The sequence below is a fragment of the Glandiceps talaboti genome, chromosome 4, assembly GCF_964340395.1.
Source record: "Glandiceps talaboti chromosome 4, keGlaTala1.1, whole genome shotgun sequence".
In the NCBI taxonomy this organism is placed as follows: domain Eukaryota; kingdom Metazoa; phylum Hemichordata; class Enteropneusta; family Spengelidae; genus Glandiceps; species Glandiceps talaboti.
Window position 1 is genome coordinate 23,885,062 of NC_135552.1, and position 24,757 is coordinate 23,909,818.

General features: G+C 33.9%; 1 protein-coding gene across 6 annotated transcripts in view; it reads left to right on the forward strand.

Moving 5' to 3' along the window:
- Window positions 1–24,757, forward strand: part of LOC144434015 (ly6/PLAUR domain-containing protein 6B-like) — a 76,428-nt gene that overhangs the window by 29,573 nt on the left and 22,098 nt on the right. For 3 of the 6 annotated variants that reach the window (XM_078122452.1, XM_078122455.1, XM_078122453.1), the window contains one exon: window positions 10,584–10,773. The exons of 2 other annotated variants lie outside the window; for them this stretch is intronic. The gene's annotated coding sequence lies outside the window, so the exon portion shown is untranslated. Of the gene's footprint in view, window positions 1–10,583; window positions 10,774–17,714; window positions 17,851–24,757 lie in introns of those variants that run through there. One more of the 6 variants, XM_078122456.1, reaches the window with a different exon arrangement.

Consider the following 24,757-nt stretch of genomic DNA (forward strand, 5'->3'; position numbering starts at 1 on the left):
TCTCTCTTGAAAGAAGCGCTTTGCATTGAAATCCACACGTACAATTTCATGAGTACAACAAGATAGCATACACAAGATATATAAGGAGGTCCAGAAAGCAGAAAGCTAGAATTGAATTTGATAAAACTACTTTCCATATATGCCCTGAGGCCCAAATAGTTTCTGTAAATTCATTTGCGTTTTCTATATATGCACTGTAGATTGTAATTTGCGGGAAATCTAATACACGTTGCTACATCTAGGTTACATTGTAACAAAATTACAATTCATCTCAGGACAACTAAAAATGTATACATTTTAGTACTACTCAGAAGTGATGATATTTAATCCAACCTCAAAATAGTGTAATTCCTACTGGCAATCACAACTGAAGTCATGAGAGGTCACTTCTCTGCGCATGTATTTTTCAGAAGTTAGGAGTGAAAAGCCATTAAACTATTAATATTTAATCATGTTATGGTCTATTCTGGTCAAAGATCATGCAATACTACAAGCATGTAGATGAAAAGGAAAGAAATTCACTTTAAAAAAAACACCTACAAATTGATGCTGTATGGTTTTAATGGTACATATAGCAGTCAGATGCTCATTTGTATGTTAAAGTAACTGTAAAATTACATAGTTTGTTTACCTCAGTTTTGTGACTTAGAATATTTCATTTGTTCAAATCTAATATTTGAACAAAAAGTATAAAAAAGAAATATTGTTTGTGATTGTAGATACGAGTTCAAACAGATTCTTGATAAACATTTTAAGTTGGGAAAAAAAGACAAGTTTGTTTTATCCAGGTAAACCTCACCTTTCCTGCCTTCACATATCTTAATATTCTACAGAAGTGCTCTGCTATTGTCTGAAGTCTTACCTAAGACACAAAAGAATATGTTAAAGCAGTTGGATTCCTGTCAAAGCATTGTCACTAAGGCACCAAAACCCACTCATCACTGTCAGTAGACAGTGTAGCATATTTACACAGTCGACCTGGAGTGTCCTTGCAGGCTTTGTGTTACCCAGGTCATCCCCAAGCCTGTACAGTTTGATTGTTATTTGGAAATGTTCAATTTGCCGTGAGTAATTCATTGCTGGTATTCAGCACTGTAAGTTTACAGTCTACTGGGCCAAATCACTTCAAGATATATTCTGTAGACTGTCAGGTTTATTGATTTCAATACAACAAACCAACTGACTGGAAAATTATCTTCAAGGTAATAGTATTGAATATTTTGAACAATGACGAAATGTTGATTTCCACGTTGGTTAAAATGAAACAACATTTTGACACTTAAAGAGAGCAGATTTGATAGAAACAGTGCTGCCAAGTCTTTACTAGTAAGACTCTGATATGATAGATGACAGTTTACCATAAAATATTGTTTGTAAAAATGAAAGAATAGAACACAAAACTGAGGAAGATAATATGGAGTTGGTACAACTTAGTTTTTTACTGACTTGACTTATCAGTACTCATGATGCAAAAATCCACCTTCTTCCTTCTTCTTCATGAAATACTGTAAACCTACATAGTTTTGCTGAAGACAAATGTTTGCTAATTTTGGTGAGAATGAAAAAAATGACACAAAAAAGTGTTACAGAGTGAAAATGTCTTATTTATACATGTATCCATTAACACTGTATCAGGCTCAAGAAGGTGCAAATTAGGTCTAGTCTGTGGAAACTAGTCTAACATCTTAAAAATTGCAAAATTTGTTGGGGGGAAAATATCTAGATATATAGATCATTTTGAAATACTGTAGGCATATGTACGTTCAACACTCAATCCTCTACATATATATTACTGCCTTGAACCTCTACTGTAAATATAGAATGCTTTTACATGACAAGGTTAATTACTTCCCATGAAAACAGGAATTCAGACTTGCAATTTTACCGTGACTTCATGTTTGTTGTATGCTTTTGACAAGATGCATCTAATGTGGGGTTTTTTCCAAGCACCTTTACATGTATCTAGACTCAATGTTGTATCATGATTGTTGGTATGTATTCGTTAATATAGACATTCAAGGTATTACAAGAAATACTTTGTTTTATGTCTTCATTGTTAAACTGCAGAAGATATATGATTGATAGCGAAAGGTGTGATCATTAGCTAGTCTAGTGCTACCATAGGGCATATTGCTTACTTTTAAGCATATGAAATAACTGAATTATATCATTGCAACTGCCCCATTATATCATTGCAACTGCCATATCAGAAAGCAGTATGACCTTTCACAGATAGCATTGCAAGTATGGATATGTGTATGAGCTCATTAACAGCATCTACAGGGATGTTATATATATTTTTTAGTCTGGTTGCCTTTCAGAAATATGAACTACATCTGTTGGTCTGCAAAAACAATATGTATGTTTTCAGCATTCTTGACCAAACAATTCTGTTGAAGTCTTCGAACTGTTCAATTTTCAAATATGTTTAGTGCGTAAAGAAACGGTATCTATTGATGTCTTTTGAAGTCTTTGAATACTTCTCAAATGTTAAAGTTATGCTGTCTTGTAGGAATATTTTCTGTTTAAGTCAGGTTGATGGGAATCTGTCTTATCTGTAAAATCCACTTTACTATTCAAATAAAACTACAGTACAAAATATGCATGTTACATGTAAGGTAACTTCTAAGACTAAAATGTCATGAGTTCCCTTTCAGTTAGTAACAAGTCAACTGATTGGTTTCAATATAAATGTATGTGATGGCATTTCTAGGGCGTCCTGTTCTGACCTGGCACACACACTCTCTTCAACATTGGCAAATACATGAAAAACATGTATGCCAATGTATATGCTCTGTCATACATAATAAACTTCATAGATTTGATCATGTGATAGTGTGTACCAATAACCAATGTACCATGAATACATACTTCTAGGTTATAGTGCTAAATAAGTCAGAATGGTATATTTACCATATTTTGGTCCATGAAAGCTTTTAAATGGTATTTATTCACTGGAATGATTAATGACGGAGGCCAACTTACAAGGATGTTGTTGTTTACAAAAGTTAATTATACAGATTTATTGTATGTCTAGAGAAAACAAATTATCATATTTCAAATACATGACTCGAATATTAAACTTTGTATCATGCAAGGATTTAGGTTCTTCTTTCAGTAATTGAAATAAAATATGTACAAAAAAAGCATTGAAACTATAATCGATCATATTTATGAAAACTGGCATTCCTAGAGATAATCTCTGTTTTAATATGGTAGACAAAATGTTCAACCTACACTTAACCACTGTGACTTAACTGCTGCAGGGAAATAATGACATGTTTGGTAATGTTGCTATGTTACATGTAATTTGTAATTTTGCATATTCTTTTTAGAGTTTCTGTACATCGCACTGTGACGTATGTGTAGTGCGTTTTCTAAGAAATTAAAATAAATAATAATAATAATGTATGTATTTCTTACTGACTTTTCTGTCAAAATGTGAGAATACTAGGATGAGGCTTCCTTAGATAAAAAAACAACAACATTTATTAAGATATTCGTCCTAAATATGTATGTTTTAATCATGTTACACTTTACAGAAACCCAGAGTGTAACAAATAATAACCTACCCGTACATGTACATTATCACTAGTCAAACAAGTATTAAAGTGGGATTTTGTGAATTCGATTTTCTCATTTAACCAAATTATCCTCGACACTAATATAGGAATACAGTGTACAAATCTAGTTCAGCCCCCTCCAGTGTACATATCGTGTAGTTACGCTATAAATGCCACTAAACTAATCGTAGCCTTGCGATATGAAAAGGTGGTGGATTTTTACCTTGAGACATACAAATTTACACAATACCTTTTACATTGCAATTAGTATTCCAGTCAGTGTAAATAATCAATGCTGTGTATGAAACGTTTTGTCATTGCTTGGCTGTTCCGCTGTTATTTCAAGCATTCACACCTCTTACCTGGTAACAGGTCAGCCATGCATTAATGAATCAAATTCCATTTCTACTTCATAGACTTGGCCAATTTAATTTCCAGCTGAATATGTTGACAATTGTAAAAAGCAGTGGAATGAAACACTGACCTTATATGTCCCCGTCTGTTCTCCTAAAATATAATATTACATTATTCTATGGCATTTATTTATTTTCTTCGAAATTTTGAAATCAATTTTAAAAATATTAAGTGTCAACAAAGTATATTTCAAAGAGCGCACTTGATGTAAACAATTTTTTCTGCCTTTCTTTTGATACAGTGAAGAATTACTTACATTTATATTTTTGCCTATTGAAACATTTTTAATTATACCATGCACAAGCCAAATTATTGTCTGTGAACAGAAAATATGGATTACAGACCTCTGTATGATGTCAGCCTGTGTCTACGTCTCTAAGGTTCTTTGTTGCTTGAAATAAGAGTCAAAATGTTCCAAATCACCATTATTTTATCCAATCTTTCTAAAGTTTATGCTTGAAGAAGTATAATTATATTATTCCCCAATATTTTTCTTCATCCAGTGGAAAATACTCATGACCTAAGTGACTTTTAGTGACAAAAGCCCCTTAAGTCACTCATATTTTCTTAGGTTAAACGAATAATATCTAATCATCATTAATAATCAAGGGATTTGTAGCATCACATTTATAACCAAAGTTATACAAAACTAAACGAACAAATCAATGATATAATTTTCAGAAAGCTGAAAATATTCATGTTGTGGGTATTCAACACTATACTTTATTCCTCTTTCTCCCAAGTTGCACTAATAGTTGTGTACAAACAATAGACCCCCAGGGAGAAAGAGGATAGACTGTAAGCGACAGCAATGCACAGAGTGCCAACAAGGATGAACCTTTCACAGCATCAGTGTAGATTTTTAGGTGCATCCAGAAATTGTCATGAGAATCATAGAGAAACTATGCGTGTGTTAACCTGTCAGTACACTACAGGTTATGTTATACTAACTTCCGCCCACAGATTGACATCAATATGATACTAGATGAGCTTTATGTAAATATATCCATAGATTGATAAATGGTATCGCAAGTTGAACTATGTCATTTTCATCATCAATCAATCTAAATGCTTAATATGAAGAATTGAACACTTGTCATTTTTTCCTTGCAATTTACACTATGCAGTACATATTTTAAAGTCCTTGAATATATTAAAGAGAGTAAAATTGTGGTGAAGCTACTTATCATTCTCTTAAGTTTACAGACTATATTTGTGATGTTCATAAATATTATACCAATTATTCGGTCAGCAAAATTGTTCACATATTTCCAAATATGGTCATCCCTTTGTTTCGAAGTTTCCAAATATGGTCTTGCTGTCCCATATTTACCAGTTTCCAAGTATTGTTGGCCCAGTGTCTAGAGGATTCCAAATACGGTCAGCCCCTTGTTTAGGTGTTCCAAATATGGTAAACCCTGTATTAGAGATTTCCAAATATGGCCAGCTTCTTGTTCACATGTTCCAAATATGGGTGGCCCTATGTGAGATGTTTCCAAATATGGTCTGCTGCCATTTGTCAGTCTGTAGGAACAGAAAAACACAGACAAATCAGAACTTAGTATTCCAGGTGTTCAAAAGTTTGACTCATGAAAACCTGATTTATTACATGGAATGGATGTGGAAAGAAAAGATGATGTCTGAAATTTTATATGAAGTAATAACATAAATCTTCATTTACTGGCAATTCAGTAATGTCACTGGAGAGACTCATAAAAATGTGTGTCATGAGTCATGTGTGTTGAAGTGTACAATGGGTTATGTTGCTGTGTGAAAATTAAACGTAATTTTACAGTTCTCTGCTTGGTTGCAGTCTTAGTAAGACAGGGTTGAATACATGTACCCTTACAGAATGACCAGCTGCAATCTGAAGTGGGTAACATGCATAATGATAATGTATTTGTATTAATGCGTTCATATGTAGATTTGTCAAGTTTGTAGTGATTGATAATAAAGAAATGACCAGTTTCAGTTTTACATGTAAAGTATTTTAACATAAAATATTAATATGTTGTAACATTTAACAACCTTAATTAAATTTGTAATGATGGGATGAACAATGGCAAGCATACGATGATAATATTATGATAGTGTACCTACAGTACATTTCTTCATAAATTGTCATTAGTTTATAATGATTGATAGAGAAATAACCAAAACATGTTAATTGCTTCCTTGTAAAATATTAGTATATCTTAATATAACCTGACTACATGAATAGGTTGAATGTAGAGTAGATTTGTAACGAAGGGATCAAGGTTGGTAATGTTATGATAATGTATACCTGTACATTCCTTTGCAAATTATCCAAGTTTGTAATGATTGATAACAGAAATAATACTACACATACATGTTTACAGTTATATGTAACAAAAAACCTGACTGGGAGTGTAGATTAAATTCATAATGAAGGTATAAACAGCACCAATCATGGATTACTATACTACACAGCTTTCATGCCGACTTTGTTATGTCACTCTATATCCTGTGTGACAGTTGTAATAAATGAATGTGGTTTACTTAGTTCAAAATTTAATGAAAATGTATGCATTACTGATTAATTGGATACAGGTACAAACACATGTACATGTACTCAACACGTGAAAAAAAATAGACCTCATCGGTAACAATACTGTATGCAACAACAGCATGCATTCTGTATGTATATAATTATGTGTATGCATGTTGGGGGAGTGTACGTATGTATGTATGTATGCATCGGGAGAGGTAGTACTTGACCATTTGTTACACTGTTCTTGTTAAACAAAGAAAATCAGTTTTGATGTTTTAGTATTTATTCTTCGATTCATTAATAAACAATGGAATCATTACTGCCATAATAATGGTACTTGTCCTAAGTCACAGTGTCATCCCTAACTACTTATAACCATATTATCACTTCTGAAAATAAATCAATAGAATCATGAGATATCATGTAATGATAAAATGATATTATTTTATTAGATTAAAATAAGTATCTCATAAAATCAATTGTTTTCTATTAAAATGGCAGGTGCAAGTTGGGGCAGTAGAACATAATGATACACTCAATATAGCAAATAATCTAGAACTGACAGGGTTTTGTCTTTGCCTCTGTAGAGCTTGATGTGTTACCTGAATCTTGTGCATTTAACTGTCCATCACCATGTCTTTTATTCATATGTAAATTTCAATGATTTGTATGTATAATCAAATCATATGCAGGTCATAATGCTAACAGATGGTCAGTAGAGGGTATTTAATTAATTCCTATGTATGACCAGGCGTATGCTTAATTGGGTTGCTATGTTTGTGTTTACTTTGAAATTTATCAACTAGAATGATATGATAAATATATTCTGTATGAAAAATCAAACTTTTCACAAAATATAAGTTATTGGTCAACAGCTATGTAAAACAGTGGAGTTACAGTTTTAGAATGAAATTCAAGCATGTAATTATTGAAATAAATAAACAAATGAATAATACATTTACAAGTATAGAGGTCTCATAGCATAGCTCTGCAACTTCAATACTGTGACCGTTTTTGTCAAATATTCTATAATATGTCCAGTTCAGGCTTCGATTAAACAATATATTTTCAATTGTTATGCTTTTGGCTCATTTATGCATTTTGTTGTGTATTTCATACAGTGTATTGTTTCATGTTCATTTCAAGACACTCAGGTCTGCCCACAGACCTTAAAGTTGGCCATCAATGATCTTAATTAAGGTACGTGTAGGTGTGTATAGAGGACTTGTTTTTCTGCCCAACATATTGTACTGTGGACCAATGTACATGTTAATGAAATACCTCTAAGAGATTAAATGATTCATTGCCTGGCAAAAGTTTCATAGTGGTTTTTGGTACACTAACTGACCTTGAATGCATCAGTGAATTCTAACATATCTTTGGACAATTACAAAGTAATTTCTATGGAAACTGCTATGTTTATCCTGTCTTTTATCTCACAGAATATAGATTCCTTTCTCTACCAGCCTCCAGCTTGTACCATTTCAGAACTAACACTTTGAAAGAGAACTTGTATGTACATGTGTAAGAAAAGGTTTTCAAACATCACTGTCAAGTTGAAATATTGATTGAAATACACCAATAACTTGTTGTATCAGTGCCCTGTGGATATTGTAAGGAACATTTACATCTACATGTTTGTGGCATCCTTTATGTCAGTGAATGGCAAACCAGACATACCGTCTACATACATATGTTTTCAAGAGTTTAAATCCCTTTTCTCATCTAGATACAATATTTGATGTAAAAACACAGGTGGCCTGAAGCAAGTCTATGTAGTTTTCATAGTTTCCACGCACCTTCAAGAATTGTACTGGTTGTAGTCAAGCATTCTCACAAACCAGAGTTACTATTTCTACCACTACATTTCGAAGAGGCTCGTAAAGAACTTTGCCGTAAAACAGGCCATGGTTTGCAATGATGTAGTCAAGATGTGTGCTAGCTTCAAAGTCATGTGACTTTGAACATACCAATATTAAGTAATCATAACCCCCCCCCCCCCAGAAAATGGAGGTTTACCAACTATATATATGGTAAAGACATCTTGTGATATGTCTGTTATATTTCATAACTAGCTAGAAATTGGTGCTATTATAATAAAGGTTAAAAAAATATTATTTCAATATTCCGACTACACAGATATGTCTGCACTGATGTAGGTAGGTCTTCACATGCCATCACTTCTAAACTCCAGTCAGTGCTAACACTGTAAGATTAAACATTAAAGACTGACTTAGTTCAACCATACACTGTTTGTCAATCATGAAACTTTCATGTGTACTTATAGAGGTGATATTAGACGCAATACTGATGAGTTCAAAATTACTGTTGGCAGTGCATGTTTTACAGCAGACACCTTGGTGCCAGCATTAGTAGAACAAATCAGGTGTTGGAGTAGAAGACGTAAGAAATCATTACTTTACACGGCTAGTTGAGTCACTAGCTGGCATTGAAGTAGTCAATGTGACATGTATGACAGCATTTCTACATCAGTGGTATTGATTTACTTTACTGAAGGTATCAAGTGTGAGATTGTTCATATCGTTCTGTTCTTCTAATCCAAATTTGTACAGTAGTACTTGATGTAAACAGAGTCTCCAAGTCTAAGATGTACCAGTTGTTGACTTGTAGTTGCGTCTGTCTCTACATCTTCTTTATACCTCAGTCTTGTACTGAATTCATATCTAAATTCTACAATTTCTGTCGTCTGGAGAGCATGAACATTAAATGCGATGAGTTTCTGACTCAGTCTGTCTTAGCTGAGATACCTTTAGTACTAGGTGAGAGACTTGGCAATCTGATTCCGCATACTAGCTTGACAGTAATGTTCTGGTGAACGACATTTTCAAGCCAGATAACCAAGTCTCTGGGCAACCTTTGTAGGCTTTTATGCCTCTTTGTAGCTTCTGTTTGTCATATGACCAAACCATGTGATAAATCAGAGAAACTGATCTGGCTTTATGTAACTGGGGCTGTCAAACTCTTTCTGTGAAATCTTTCACTCCTTTACCCAAATATTACAGTTTAAGTAGGCGTTAACATACAAATTTGTACCATGAAAGTCTACAATTCAAAATGAAATTGTTGTGTTTCATATTTCAGAATGTCGTCATTTTCATTCTCCGAGTGCCATGTTTAAAGCTACAAGGTGTACAAGTGATAGGATTAGCTGGTAGCCTTCAATTCTAAACAATAGAGACTGTCTATGATTCAATGAAACCTTGATTGATAATAATAGTAACAGTAAAGAGTATCAATTATTCAAGAAACCTTTTACTTTCTCTTTATCAATAATGCAGTATTGTAAAATACTACCAGACTTTGATAAAAGAATTATATTGTAAAATATCACTAGAGTTTGATAAAAAAAAAACTAAGGTTTCTGAGCTGAGATTAATGTCATCCGTTTAGTCTAACATTTACAGATCTTTCCTTCAAGAGAGACACTCTAAGTTCTAAACAAAGTTCATTTGAAATTAAATGGTTTGACTAAAATGAAAAATGTCATCAAAAGAAAATTCCCTCATCACCATTTAGCAAATATATTCATCTGAACATAACAAAAGTCTACACCAAATCAAAAGAAAATTCCCTCATCACCATTTACTATATGATTTAGGAAATATATTCATCTCAACATAGCAACAGTCTACACCAAATCAAAAGGAAGGCTCCCCTCAACACCATTTAAGAAATATATTCATCTCAACATAGCAAAAGTCTACACCAAATCAAAAGGAAGGCTCCCCTCAACACCATTTAAGAAATATATTCATCTCAACATAGCAAAAGTCTACACCAAATCAAAAGGAAGGCTCCCCTCAACACCATTTAGCAAATGCATCCATCTCAACACAACAACTTATCAACCGGATGAACTGGGTGCGAAATCTGTCGTCTTCATTTTGACACTGACAATGCCTAGAATGTCAAAGCATCATACTTTAGACGGCTTGAAGAAAGACGCCCCACAAGTCGGCACTGAAGAACAGTAATGGTTGGTTGCCTAGATGGAAAAAGTATTAATCACACTTGACTAATATTTCACAGGGTACATTCTGAGTGAACAATTGCTTTCTGCTTTCTTTTCATAGGTAGTCATCCCTAGTGACAGCATTCTCAATTTACTTGATGTGGGCTACATGCCTAGACCATAGTCGGCTCTATACAAGGGAGATTTCTACCACTGCAGCTTACCGAGTATTATTGTTTGTTTATTATCGGAAGGATTAATCTATAAACTTATTCGCTTTGTGGTGGCTTTTACATTTATTTACAAGAAAGGTAAGAAAATCTGTTATTTGCTTGTTGTTGGGTCAATTGATTGGCACTTTTAAAAGGTCTAGAGTGGTTTCATCTTAACTAAAAGAAACCTACTGACCCCATTTCTGTGTCCAGTAACAAAAACTGTGACCAATCAGTGTGTTTGTTCCAGTTGACCTGTGCTACTCCCGACTAGTATTTTGCCACCACAATCCTTTAATGGTATGCTTTCCCTTTCCAGCAGAGTAGTAAATAAACCAGCATGCCTAATTAAACTAGCGGGGTATAACAACTGTGGACAGTAGTAGATTGTCTAAGAATAATCATATGAATTATGTACTTGTCTGAAGTGACAGTGTTCTGATATTAGTGAGTGATACATTTACATGTATATGAACTGCATGTATGAACCTAGTATGTTTACATCGCGATCTGCTTCACTCTTACAAACTGCTTGTATTGCTAGCAATGTCAAGTGATTACATGTAATTGTATGCTCTAACTGATTGGTTTGAAAAAATGCACTCAAACTGATTGGTCACAATGGGAGTGATAATGTACATCAGCCTAATTGACTATATTCAAATGAAGTCATTATGTAAATGAACACTCAAACTGATTGGTCACAATGGGGAGTGATAACGTACATCAGCCTAATTGACTCTATGCAAATGAAGTCACTTATGTAAATGTGCCCTTGTTGAGATGAGCACAAAAGCAACATAATTTACATATAGCGAATATTATTTTAAATATCTACAAACAGGCATACTGATAACTCGTTGAGGGAATGGCTAAATTGCCCAGTGTCAATCTCTTCAGGACAAAACATTTTCATTCACATGTCAATTTGCATATTTGTAATGTCACATTTGATGTGCTTTGTTCAAATTTCATATTGTTTGTAAATCATGCAGAATTAGCCTACATTCAGAACTAAAAAAACAGGCTTTTTATAAAAAATTAGTGGGCCAAATTCTTCATGACCATGCCAGCAGTTGTAATCCGTATGGAGATTCAAGACATGTCCTTCAATAATCCGTGAGTGTCTTGGGGGGCTTCTGTCATCCTTCGTGTAATCGTTAGTGTCTTGGGGGCTTCTGTCGATTTTTTGACAAGTAGAATATGATACAGAGTAATTCTCTGGAACAACAATCTCTGAACTCTAGGGTTTTATGCATGGCTTCAAACTATCAAACCAGTAAAATATTCAGAGACACGGACATGAATAATAACAGTTTCTGTCACCTTTCATCCATGGAAAATTGATGCAAATATTGGATGTTTATATATTGAACTGGAAAGGGTATATGAATGCCTGTAGTGATGGAATATCATTATGCAGTGTGAATTATTCTGTGATAACATTGTTTTTGCTAGCATTGCACATTTTTGTTGAGAATAGGTGTAATGCTGCAGACATTTACCAATATATATTTTGCATTAATTTTTGTCTGAAGACAAGTTCTGTTAAAGCAAATGACACAGCCTTCTGACTTGAGGAGCCCTTGATTACGGTAGAGGGGGTGATTAGAATTGTTAATTTGCAAGACTTGACCAAGGGTGGCTAAGTGATTCCTTTTCACAGCCGGGCAAGTCTCTGAGATTGATATCAGCGCGGCAACGTATAAACCTGAATCTCAGTGTAGAATTGAAAGTGTTCATTTGGAAAGCTTGTGAATGTTGATGAGACCGCAAGGGAAATGAACATGTAGGCAGGAGAGTGGATGATCATCTAGATTTTGCATTTAAAGCTGTGTGATCTAAAAGGAAAGCTGCCTGTATTTTCTTGTAAATCCCCACCAGAGAGTAGGAAGTGTCCATCTAGATACGGCTGCATTAACAAGCCAAAGTAACTCCGGATTTACATTTTAACAGTTTTCATCGCTGTAATTCCACTATCTCCGAAAAAATCAAATCAAATCTGAGAACAGAACGTGATGACAAAGTTATAAGATTATTCTAAACCAATAGAAAGTTATTCTAAAGATGTCTATCAGATTAAGAAGTTGTACAAGACTGTAACTTAGTATATTGTCATGGATACCTGTATTTTATTATATCCTATTCTATGTTATATTTCTTTGGAAATGAGAAACTTAGGTTCATCACATGTTAAGAATGTAAAGAGTATACAATGGAATGTTCAAGATTTAAACTTTGAATTAGATGAGGTGCAGTTTTATAATGTAACAACAAATCAGGGAGGATAATGGGGCAATATTACATATATCCCAAAGTAGAATTATTGTTTAACAAATCGTGTAATCTTATCATTGGGAACAGTAATATTTACTTTTAAGTTTTAAGTTTTAAAAGAGAAAATTGTCTTATGAATTTTCAGAAAAGAGGGTTTGCTTTAAAATCAATCTGAATAAATGTTGCAAACTATAACAGGTGGGGGAGGGGGAGGGGGGTTGACAGGTACTGAAGTACATGCTTGTTTGATATACAGAATGTTCACCACTGAAGCCGAGTTTTGCTATGTGTCCCATAATAAGAAAATACTGTTATCTCTCACAGAATGTATGTACTGTCAGTGTGCAGTTAAGCTGAAACATTTTTCGCTGTTCTAAAAATGGGATTTATAAGAATGGCCACAGCACACCAGGGGGTAGTTAAGGTGATACAGCATCAGTATTTCTCATTCACTCTCTCTAGTCAGCCATTGTTGTACATTCACTCTCTCACTTCAGTAATTGTACAAAGTAAATATGCTGGATAATCTCTTGGGTAGGTGTTTTTTCAACCTACAGCATGTAGTTGTTGTCGGTTCTACTCATGTGTATTATCAGATACTCTCTCCGTGCCCAATTGTAGTATAGAATTACAGAACTTGAAACTTAACTTCTCTGTGGTAACACAGGCACTGAGTTTTAACACAACAGAACATAGATGAGGAATCTTAAACAGAGAAGCAAAATAGAGATTTTTCCTGTGCCACTGAATTTCCGATCATACACCATAGAGAAGTATGATTAAGGACCAAAGTCAGACTAGGATTGAAATTTAGGTGTGAAAAGCAGTCATCTGGTAGAGCTATAAAAAAAGATGTTCTTTAACAAAAGAATGATCCCATTTAATCTGTATGGTTTCACTGATACGATAGTAGTAATCCAGATCCATAGGATTCAAACATTGGGCTTTAACAAAAACAGTAGTGAAGTCCCACTACCTAGTGAAATAATATGAACTAAAGTGTAAACTCTCTGAAAGTTGAACATCATTAGAAAGATTGTTCATCATTTTACTCTATGTTTATGGTAATCTTTTGTTATAATACTCTGAAAAGCTTCAATTTTCTGTAGACTACACAGTTTAAGTCATTCCCCTTGGTGAAACAAAGATAATTGTCTAGACCATAGTAGATATTTTTTTCTCTAAGCTACACAAGTTAATCTTGTTTGATGAGGTTTATGTATGACACTGAAACACTTTATGACTTTTAAAGTCATAGTTATCAAATAAAGAATTCAGATAAGACGATTCTAGTAATCACAAAGGTATTTTAGGTGTGGATATGTTTGTACAACATCTATTGCACAGAAATGTGTTTTGCACATTGCATGACATCTTCTGAGGTTAATTGTCTTGAATGTTTTAGCTGTCCAGTCCTTTCTAAAAAGTGTCTGATCTAGATAGAAATACAAAAATAATGTAGTGATTTCTCAATAGCTAGTTGGCAGATGTTTTACCGCGTGCTGCTCAGTTTTAAAATCTGGTATAAATGGGAAATTTCGTCAAATTCATCAATTCAAAAGGTTGTCAGAATCTTGGTATTATAATCACCGTGAATATTTATTATTATAGGAGATATTGTTGTGCAATACGAAACGGCACACCTGACCCTACCCTGACCCCCATCATGACACAATGAATGACAAAGAAAACACAGATTTGTAAATGCACCCCCCCCCCCCCATCATGCAGCATTGCAGTTAAATGACAAATACAATTTCATTAAGACTATGCATTAAGTCTTACTCATTTAGGAGCCATAAATCTCACAGATTGCCAAAACAAATTTAGTTTTATGGGGTCAGACTAATCAATCACTGAGTGAATGGTCACTCAGTTTGTATCGTGGAATACTAATTTTTTTTCTTTTCGTGTAGAATGTTATTTTATTGGAATAAATTACAAGATAGAATTATCTGTATGTATTACTTGCTTTGACTCGACAATACATACACAACAATTTATATGATACATCATGTCTGTGTGTTGTGTGGTTCATGAATACATAGTGCTATATGGGGGGGGGGGGTACTTCAGAAATCCAATGATTTTATTATAGGTCAACACATTAACATTTATAAAGGTGAATTAAGGTGAAAATTGTGAGTGTGGAAAATCTACATATATCACTTCAATTGATTCATAATTACATTGGTTTTACTTCTTAAAACAGAAATCTAATGGTTTTGTCATAGGCCAACACATTATCATAAGTGTGAATCATATATGCATAATAATATTTTGTTGGAACAAACAGAGTCAATGATTTTGTCAAAGGCCAACACATAATTAGTAGAAGTGATTTTGTCAAAGGCTAACATATAATTATTAGAAGTTTAGAAGTGATTTTGTCAGAGGCCAACACATAATTATTTGAAGTGATTTTGTCAAAGGCCAACACATAATTAGTAGAAGTGATTTTGTCAGAGGCCAACACATAATTAGTAGAAGTGATTTTGTCAGAGGCCAACACATAATTAGTAGAAGTGATTTTGTCAGAGGTCAACACATAATTAGTAGAAGTGATTTTGTCAGGGGCTAACACATTGTATTATCATTCACAAATATGGATGTACCAGTACAATCTAATACTTGCATTGAGTGGTAGTACTGCTACTCTACCATCAGATTACATGAAATGCATAATATTCAACAGTGGACATTGATTGATTGTGTGTAGCATGGATCTCTCTCACTCCAGAACAAAAAACAGCTATTTCATTCCATCGTAAGCCCAGTCCTCAACGTGGAGTTTGGAATTGCTTTACTAATAATAATATTAATAATAATACATGGATTATTAAAACAAAAATGTGACCAAAATAAAATGGTCAAATTGCTCTGAGTTCACATATCAGTACAATGAACATGTTGAGAAAGAAAAAAAGACAACAAAAATCAAATCAAAATCAGTTTTCCTGTCCCCTTATATACACTAAAACCTAGACTCTCACAGCCTTGATATTTCTTATCTAGTAGGTTGGTGAAATCAATTTTTAGTTCAGTATGGCATCCATACTAGAAATATTGAATGGATTCAGATTAGTTTAGATGAGATCAGGGCTATAATCATTATGTCATAAATGACATCATTCTGTCATATTGTACATGTATAATTAACCTATTAACAGGTGGTTGGACAAGGGTTCTTACAACAAATCTGCTGGTACCACCCGTTGTCATTCATTCAATAAGTACAGATTTAGATTTGTCAGTCTAGAAAAAAAAATTGCACATATGTATAATATACAATCATACATAATACAATTATATATTGACAAAAATTAATAGAATTTTCAAGTATCGTAATAATGATTGCAAACTCTGAGCTGAATTTTACTAAACTTATAAATCAATGAACGAGAGAAAAATGTATTACTTTTATCATTGAAAGTGATTTTCTTTGTTCTTTTTCTTAACTCTGCTTTTTTATAGTTAATTGAAGAAATATTTTAATTCAAAATTGCAAAACGTAAGATAGCATCTAGTTGTTTGTAGATTGTGTTCAGACTTGCAACTTCTTGTCCAGCACTTATGTTGATAGTTATTTAGTTATTCTGACTCATATCTGCATATACAGTTTTCTTTTGCCCACTCACAATTTCCTCTCTACCTTTCAAGATCAAGACTGTAATAGTATATGATACGTTGTGTCGCGCCACCCTCACTGCCCTCCTCTCTCAGAGGGGTTGACTGATGTGTGAGGGCGCCCCATCATGGCATACCTTACAGACTATTCAAAACCATAACTGACAAGAATTCAGATGAGGGAATAATGTTTTCAGAATTTGGTCAAATGAAATATGTATTTGTAAATGAAAAGTGTTGCCATGACTTGTAGACCACAGTGGTACTACTCCACCTAATGGCAATAACAAAACCATGCCCGAATAAAACTTTTTGCTCTTAATTTTCTAGCCATCTATATCTCTTCAAGGTATGAAAAGTAACTTCAATGTGGATACCCATTGTTATAAAAAAAAAATGCAGTGAATGAACTTTTATCGAGAGAGATGTATATATTCACTCAATAGCCTGGTGAAACTTATATTAGATGGTTTATACCCAGACCAATAGACGGTATACATAAGTTATATACTTTGGATAATGTACATGTAGATCACTGCAATGGCTCCTAAGACTTTCCAAATCGGCACATCAAGGAAAGTTGAGAAACCTATCAACAAACTAAACATTTATTGCAGTCACTCAGGGATCTCAAACCTGCCTCTAATTTGTCCTAAGTTGTTTGATTTTGTCATGGACGTTGTCTGTGTTTGTCTTTCATCCAGACTTGGTAAATATCAAATTTGTAGTCTAGGCATATCTGTTGACTAAACCTGTCTTACCTTGATGACAGCACACAGTTAAGTCACTCTGTGGATTTAACTTTTTCACTTACTCAGAAATTATTGCCGAAAAGCTGGTGCCACGGTGTCATTTAGCAAACAAGTCTGACATATATGAAAGAGGCTGTATATTTGATAATAAAAATCATGCAAAGAATACTTAAATGACCTCCATGTTGTAAATAAAAATATATGGCCAGGGGGAGGACAAGTTTCTGGCAATTTTTTGTTAAATATTTCAACTTTTCAATGGAGAACAAAGTTCATCATAGGTGTGTGAATGACCTGCATCATAACAAGTGAGGTTACCCCCTAGTTTGAAATGGTTTGGACCAGGTATTCCAGTGACCTTTGACATGTCAATCAAAAAAGTCCGGGTTTTTATACAAGTTCATATCGGGGTGAACTGTGTTCAGTCAAGTAAGAATCATTAGTTGAGTGCAGCTGAGTGAAAGTGACCAATACATACTTCACTACAGACTAGGATAGACACCGGATTGGCAGATTAAATGTAAGTGTTTCCACAGATAATGATAATTCTCCTTACCAAGTCCGATTTACTGTGGGGGATATAGACCGTTGTGAAGCTTAACATGATTGATATCGCTGGTCAACCATGACTAGTTTTAGAGTTCTTGATTGTTTAGTGGCACACCTGAAAGGAAGTTTGCCATTTGGTATTGAGGAAGCATTTCCTTTCCATTGGGATACAATTTCAAAACATTTCTTTGTTCAAACAGGCTGTGTGATTCGGATATATTGCTTTGTTGTTTCATGTGTGCCATGCTTTCCAATCATCTCACACTTTATTAGAACCACATTCACTCAAGTTACACCGTCAATAATCACTAATAAAACAAGACGTGGAAATTTCATGGCTGTGAAGTCACAGAAATGTTAGTAAAGCTGTTTAGAGTCTTGTAGAACAAAAACAACGGAGGTTAAAGTGGATGCTAGGTTACTATGAAGTGAAGGTCGAGCAGTGTAGTATGATTAACCTGTGTATATAGGATATTAACATGGCTATGATCAATTCATCGTTGTTCACTACATCAAACTAGATAAAAGAAATGAAAAAATAAAGAAAAAAATTATCTGAGTTTTCAGTAAGGGAAAAAACAATCAATAGAGAAAGTGTTTAAGCTCATGAGCGATGTGTAATCTCATAGTCTCATGTACATGTATGTACTCCAGTCAGACTATTTTTATATTGATCTCTTATTGTTGGTGATCAGCAGGGAGTGTTTGCACTTTATTCTAATACCTTGAATTGGAGTCTAATCCGTTAAATAGCACACCCAAGGTTATTACTAGTACTTGCTATGTCTGGAGGACTGTGTGCTTGATTTTCAGTATGTATGGTGGTTCTTCAACACATTTGTCATGTATGTTGACAATGACAAGGCGATGCAAACACCTTTATGACGTACAGCAAATATATGACATTTTCACTCTATGTGATCACCAATAATTTGTGATCAAATGAGAGTGAGAAACGTTTGGAATGTTTTCTCCAGTATTCAGACAGTCTTAGACATAATTGGTCAAGATTTGATTATCTGTTGTTATTCAGTCAATAACTCACTGGCATGATCTTAGAAAAAATATATCGTAAGTTGTTCTCTAGAACAGAAGGCATCCTAAGTCAAAGGTGTGCTTTCAATACTTATGTATTACAAAATCTAAATGTATGGAACTTTGTTGTATAGTGTACTTTGATAGTGTCTCTCTATTTAATGTTAATGTTAGTGTTAGGATTGTTTCAGACCTTCAAAATAAAAAAATAAAAAATAATGCTTAAAAGGTGAAATCTCAACAACTATTTGTAATTATAATCAATACATGACATTTTAGATCATGTGATTTTTCAAAATTCTGTACCATCAAAATTCATCATTGTTTGCAATTGTAGCTATCATTGCAATAGCAGTAGTCTACCTGTAGTCTTAAAGGACTAATTCTACTACACTATTTCCGCTATCCTAGGTGGCATTTAGATTTTTTCTTACAATCAAAATGGCAGTTAGGATATCTGAATGTAGTAGCATAGTCCTTCAAGACTACAGGTAGACTACAATAGGAGTAATCCTGGTTCAACAACAGTTTTGTACACCAGTGGAAGCAAACACACACATGACAAGGTCAGATTGAATCAACAGTATAGTATCTAAGTTTTCTATTGGATCCCAGAAGACTGTACATCAGCAACTGTAATACTGTTAAAATATAAAGAATGTTTATGGTTTCCCCTGATCTGTTTTAAAAATAGGCAAAACAACATACTATGATATGAGTGACCATAACATTTTGTGTAGGATCTATGATTTACCTAATGGCTATCTGCCTTGAGCCTAGACATGCTTCATATCCACTGTGTAAACATTCCATGGTGTTGTTGCTATTTGTGTTAATAATGATACTTGTGTACAAAATCAGAATAACATGTAAATCTCTGTAATATTGTATTAGATTATGAATACTGAAGGACACTTCTACAAAAAAAAAAAAGGTATTGCTTATCAAGTGCTATCACTTTGTTTTTTGTAGACAATATTGTGTAAGCCAGTTTGACATGCTTAAAACTTGTTCAAATAATTGTTATAGAATTTCTACACACAAAGACAAATTATGATTCAAAACACTACATTCTTAAGGATTGAGTCATAAATGCTACATGCATACACAGAGAATTATTTCCCCATTTGATAACTATCATGCAGAAACTTGTCATTTTGATAGCCATCATATTAATGGTGGTTGAAGCCATCTTGAATATTACCCACCATTCCTAGCAAAAAAAGGTTCATGGGTTATTTACAAGGTGTAAGGTTATTTAGAAGCACTGAATCTAGTAATATTAGACAAATTCATAGAAGGGGTTGTATTTGTTTTACTCGACTCAGACAAATAGGGTTTTCTTGTCAGCTGACTTCCATTGCGTGAAATTATAATCAACTGTCAAACATGAGTACTATTTTCCCTTTAATTTTCAGTATGGCTTCACTTTGGAGATTACTTTTTGCACCTAACCTGAACGATAACATACAGCTGTGAAAACACAGCTGGATTACTAATATCCACCAGCTTGGCTGTGTTCTGTTACAGAATACTGTTTAAATCAATCCGTCTTACCCCAAATCAGTGTGCCTAGACACAGTCCACCATGGTTTCAATTTACGCAGGTAATAGAGGCCATAACCTCTGCTCTGCCATTACGATGTGGATGATGAATTGCTGGGACCCAGAGAAATGAAATTATATATTGGAATATTTTGCTTGGAATAAAATCACGGAGTCTTACAGCTAAGGGTAATTGATTATAGCTTGCTATGTCACACTAGAAGATAAATTGATAAAAGAGAGAGAAAAAAAAGATCACATTTCTGTATGTAACAGTTAGAGGCATATACATGGTGTGAATGGTGTTAGTTTATGTTTCATTCTTAGACTTAAAATTTATTTTAACAACATGAATGTCAGAACGTTTAAATTCATAACAAATTACTCTTCATTTGTAAACCTCTCTAGGTATTATGTTCTTACATACATTTGTTATAATATTTCCGTCAGTATATGATTAATTACGGTACCATTCTGACATGTCAGAAATTATCGTCATCAATGTTTCCTGGTACATTATTACAATGTAATTGCTGTCAGCCATATTATAGTTACCCTAACATAATCCCAATAATTCTACAGCATAAATTATAAACATATGTTTAAAAACACGATCTCATTTTACTTGACTACTGAAAGAAAATCCGTGTATTTGCTGGTTGTATTCTGACAGTTTCAACCAACTATTTCATTGTTTCGAATCTGACTGTTCTCATTGGTCACATTACATCAACATTTGAAATGTGTCCAGAGGTTTGTGTTGAGGAAATATAGTGACATTTCCCTGCAGATAACAAGCAGTGCATGTATTCAGTTCAGGACAAACGGAGAAAATTATAATTATATCATCCTAACTTTCCTTAGGATATAGATAGCCACTTGTTTATAATTTTACTGCATTCCAGACAAAGTCTGCTAGTAAAGAGGAAAGTATTTTTAAGCTCTTCATCATTGGGTCTTTTCAAGTCACTATAATTATGTATGAACCAAATTTGGTACCATTCTTTTCTAGCATGGAGATGACACGTATATACAGTGAAAGTTGTACAATGATGGTACACAGTCTCATCAATCAAGTCATTCATTGTTATTCTAAGTACGAAGTAAAAAAATCAACCCTAAGAATTTACTTGTACTTTTTTCCCTCCTTTGAAAAGATGTTGAGATACTATCCTTGATCAGATTTGTTAGTGTATCATTTGATGTGAAGATGACGATATATTAAGCTGGCTCCATGTTGATTAAGGTAAACTTACAACTTAGTGAACAAGTCACATAGACTTCTAAATGCATGTTTCATTTGACTTAGAATATAGTGATCGACATGCTACAGTGCACATCCATTTGTGCCATTTTGTAAAGTAGGCCATCTAACCTATGATTGTACACAATTGTAGTAGAGCACTTCTGTATATGAATTTCATGAAAACTAAATCATGGGAGCCTTCTAATATATTTTCTTGAAAATAGAAGAATTGAGTGGATTAATACAGCAGCACAGTGTGATAATATCAGTGTAACACCAGTAAAGTATTTTTGTCACCACATCAACTTGATAACAAGCAAACCTTTTATTTCACTTCCTACGATGAATTGTGTTGGTGCCAGCTTTCCTGTGTATGTCGGCCATACTCATTTAATACTCAGATTCAGTAGAATGAGAACACTTCTTAGCTTCGTATCTGAAAGGTTACTTTCATTTCCTTGCCTTCCTCTCCATTTCCCTTGACAACTTCCAACCATTTAACAGTTGGCTTGTTGGTACTGTCACATCAGGTGGCTGGCTTTCATCTTTTCCGCTGTGCCCAACCTTCTAGCTGACTCTGCATTGACACCATAGCTAGTTGCATAGTACATAGCTAATTTTGATAGCATGACCAACAGTATCAGAGGTTACTATCTCTATTAAACTATGAAGACCTACTATTTCTACCGTCATTCTCTTACTCCAGAACACCTTCAAATTTAGGTCAGTTCTCATATATTTATTTTTGTAGACAATTTCGAAGTGATTTCCTTTGGGACTTTTTCAAAGTGCCGAAATAATGCAGTTTACTCCTCAGTGAATGTCATGTAGTTGTACATTATTTTTTCCTAAGTTGAGATTGCACTCATGCAAAACATTGCATTCAAATGCTAACAGATCACAACACTGAGACATCCTCCCATCTATTACCTGGAAACTAAAACTTCAATGCATTAATATTGTGAAGTCATCAAATGTATATTATATTTTTGTATCTTATGTCTTGATTTTAATGGGGAAACCAAATACAATGACCATGGAACTCTGATTATAAAAAAAAATACCTAATGGCATATCATGATACATTGTATTTAAATCTATCACCTTTTTTTACTATAGTTCAGTAGTGAATATATGACTATATGCTGATTAATTTCAGACTAAACTATTTTCAAAATATGTCGGAATGAATTACTACTTGTCATGATTTGATATAGGTTGGAAAGCTGTTTGTCCATCTTGTCTACATCTGTAATTTGTCAGTAGTTCACCGTTGACTCACACTGTGTGTGGTTTTGATAAAGAAAGGATAAGGAGGTGAAGGGGTGGAGATCATAGCTAATGACATCCAACAGTGAAGGGGTGGAGATCACCACTGATGACATCCAACACAATGATTTATGGTGAGACCTTCAATGTGTTTGGGTCATTTCATGCTACAGATAGCTCTTTGTGTTTGCAACCATCACTACCACCATTACCACCATTACCACCACACACCACCACAAATGCTCAACTAATGGTTAGTCTGTATGGTACGCCGTGACGAGTCGCCCTCACTCATCGTTTAACCCCTCCCACGTGTGAGGAGGCCAGTGAGGGTGGAATGGCACAGTGTATCTTACAGTCTAACTAATGGTTAGAGATGACTATGAACGGTTGGGTCTCCTTGTCATATTTCTAGAAAATATTTTGGTTGATATTGATTTATAGAATTTGAACACAGATCTAAGTGATGTCATTGGCACTATGCATAATTACTACACTTCTTGAGAACGTTTCAGTTGGTATGTACTTGTAGAATTTGAAACAAAGAGGTTTGAGTGATGTCTGCAATGGCTACATGTCATACTTCTTGAAAACATTTCAGTTTGTATGTATTTGTAGAATTTGAAAAACAAATCTCACAGATGGCAGATATTACTATACTCTGCAGTCAATGTTGGCTTTTTATGTCATACCTCTACAAAACATTTTAGTTGGTTTATTTGTAGAATTTGAAGCCACAGATCATTCTTTTTTTGTCTCCAGAATTCAAACTGATGGTAAAAAAAAGACTAGTCAGGAAGTCTAGCTTGAGAATGTCCCCAAATTTGACTTGTCTGTGTATCTATATAGCTTGAACAGTTTAAAAGTGTATTCATAGCTATGTCTGCAAGAAGTACACCCAGTGTCTGTAGAACTATTTACATTCACTGATACACAAGAATGTAGATTTTTCCAAAGTTTGTTTTCCCAAGCCTCTGTCAATATCTTTGTCCCCTAGATTCCCTTTTTAGTACAAGTTAAGTAAAGACACTCTTTGAACACTCATTGTATTATCAAAATAAAGATTTGGTTAGAGGGCAGTGTGACAGATGGCAAAGAATTAATGGAGGCCAAGTAGAATAATATTGTACTTGAATATCCAAAATTTGAAAAAGTAAAGTTTGTACTGCTTCTTTCACATATGGGTGACAGTTTCTCTTGATAGATTTCGTGGTTGCCATACAGTGACTGTGTTTACTTTGTAGCTTGTTTCCCCCAAGGACATGTCAGTGTATGTTTCCACAAATAGAAATTTGGAATTATTTACCTCAAGTAGAACTATTTTTGAAGTGAAGCTGTTGTGAGTTAAATGTACCTTAAATATTTAAATATAAGAGTTTGTAACCTAGCAAAAATCAAATTACATGTTAAGTCAGGTGACCAAACATAAAGCAAAAAGTTTTGGTGATTTTGCTTTGGCCTCATGCTGAACTTTTTTTCCATTTTTTTCCTACAAAAGCCTACATTGCATTAACAATATTTGAGTTTTTCATGTTATACTATTACTAAGAAATCTAAGCAAAACTTACAGAAATAATTGTAATATTATGATAAAGGAATGAATGATGTTACTGATAGAGCAGTGTACATTATGTTTTTTGAGGTTGTCCTAATGTGTATGAGTGAATAATCTCATTACATGTGGTAGGGTAATCATGAACTTGACAAGGATTGATTTGTAGATTTAACCATGAACTCTACAGATCAATTCTAAGTTTCCTTTTTGCAAATTTGTGGATGTCTA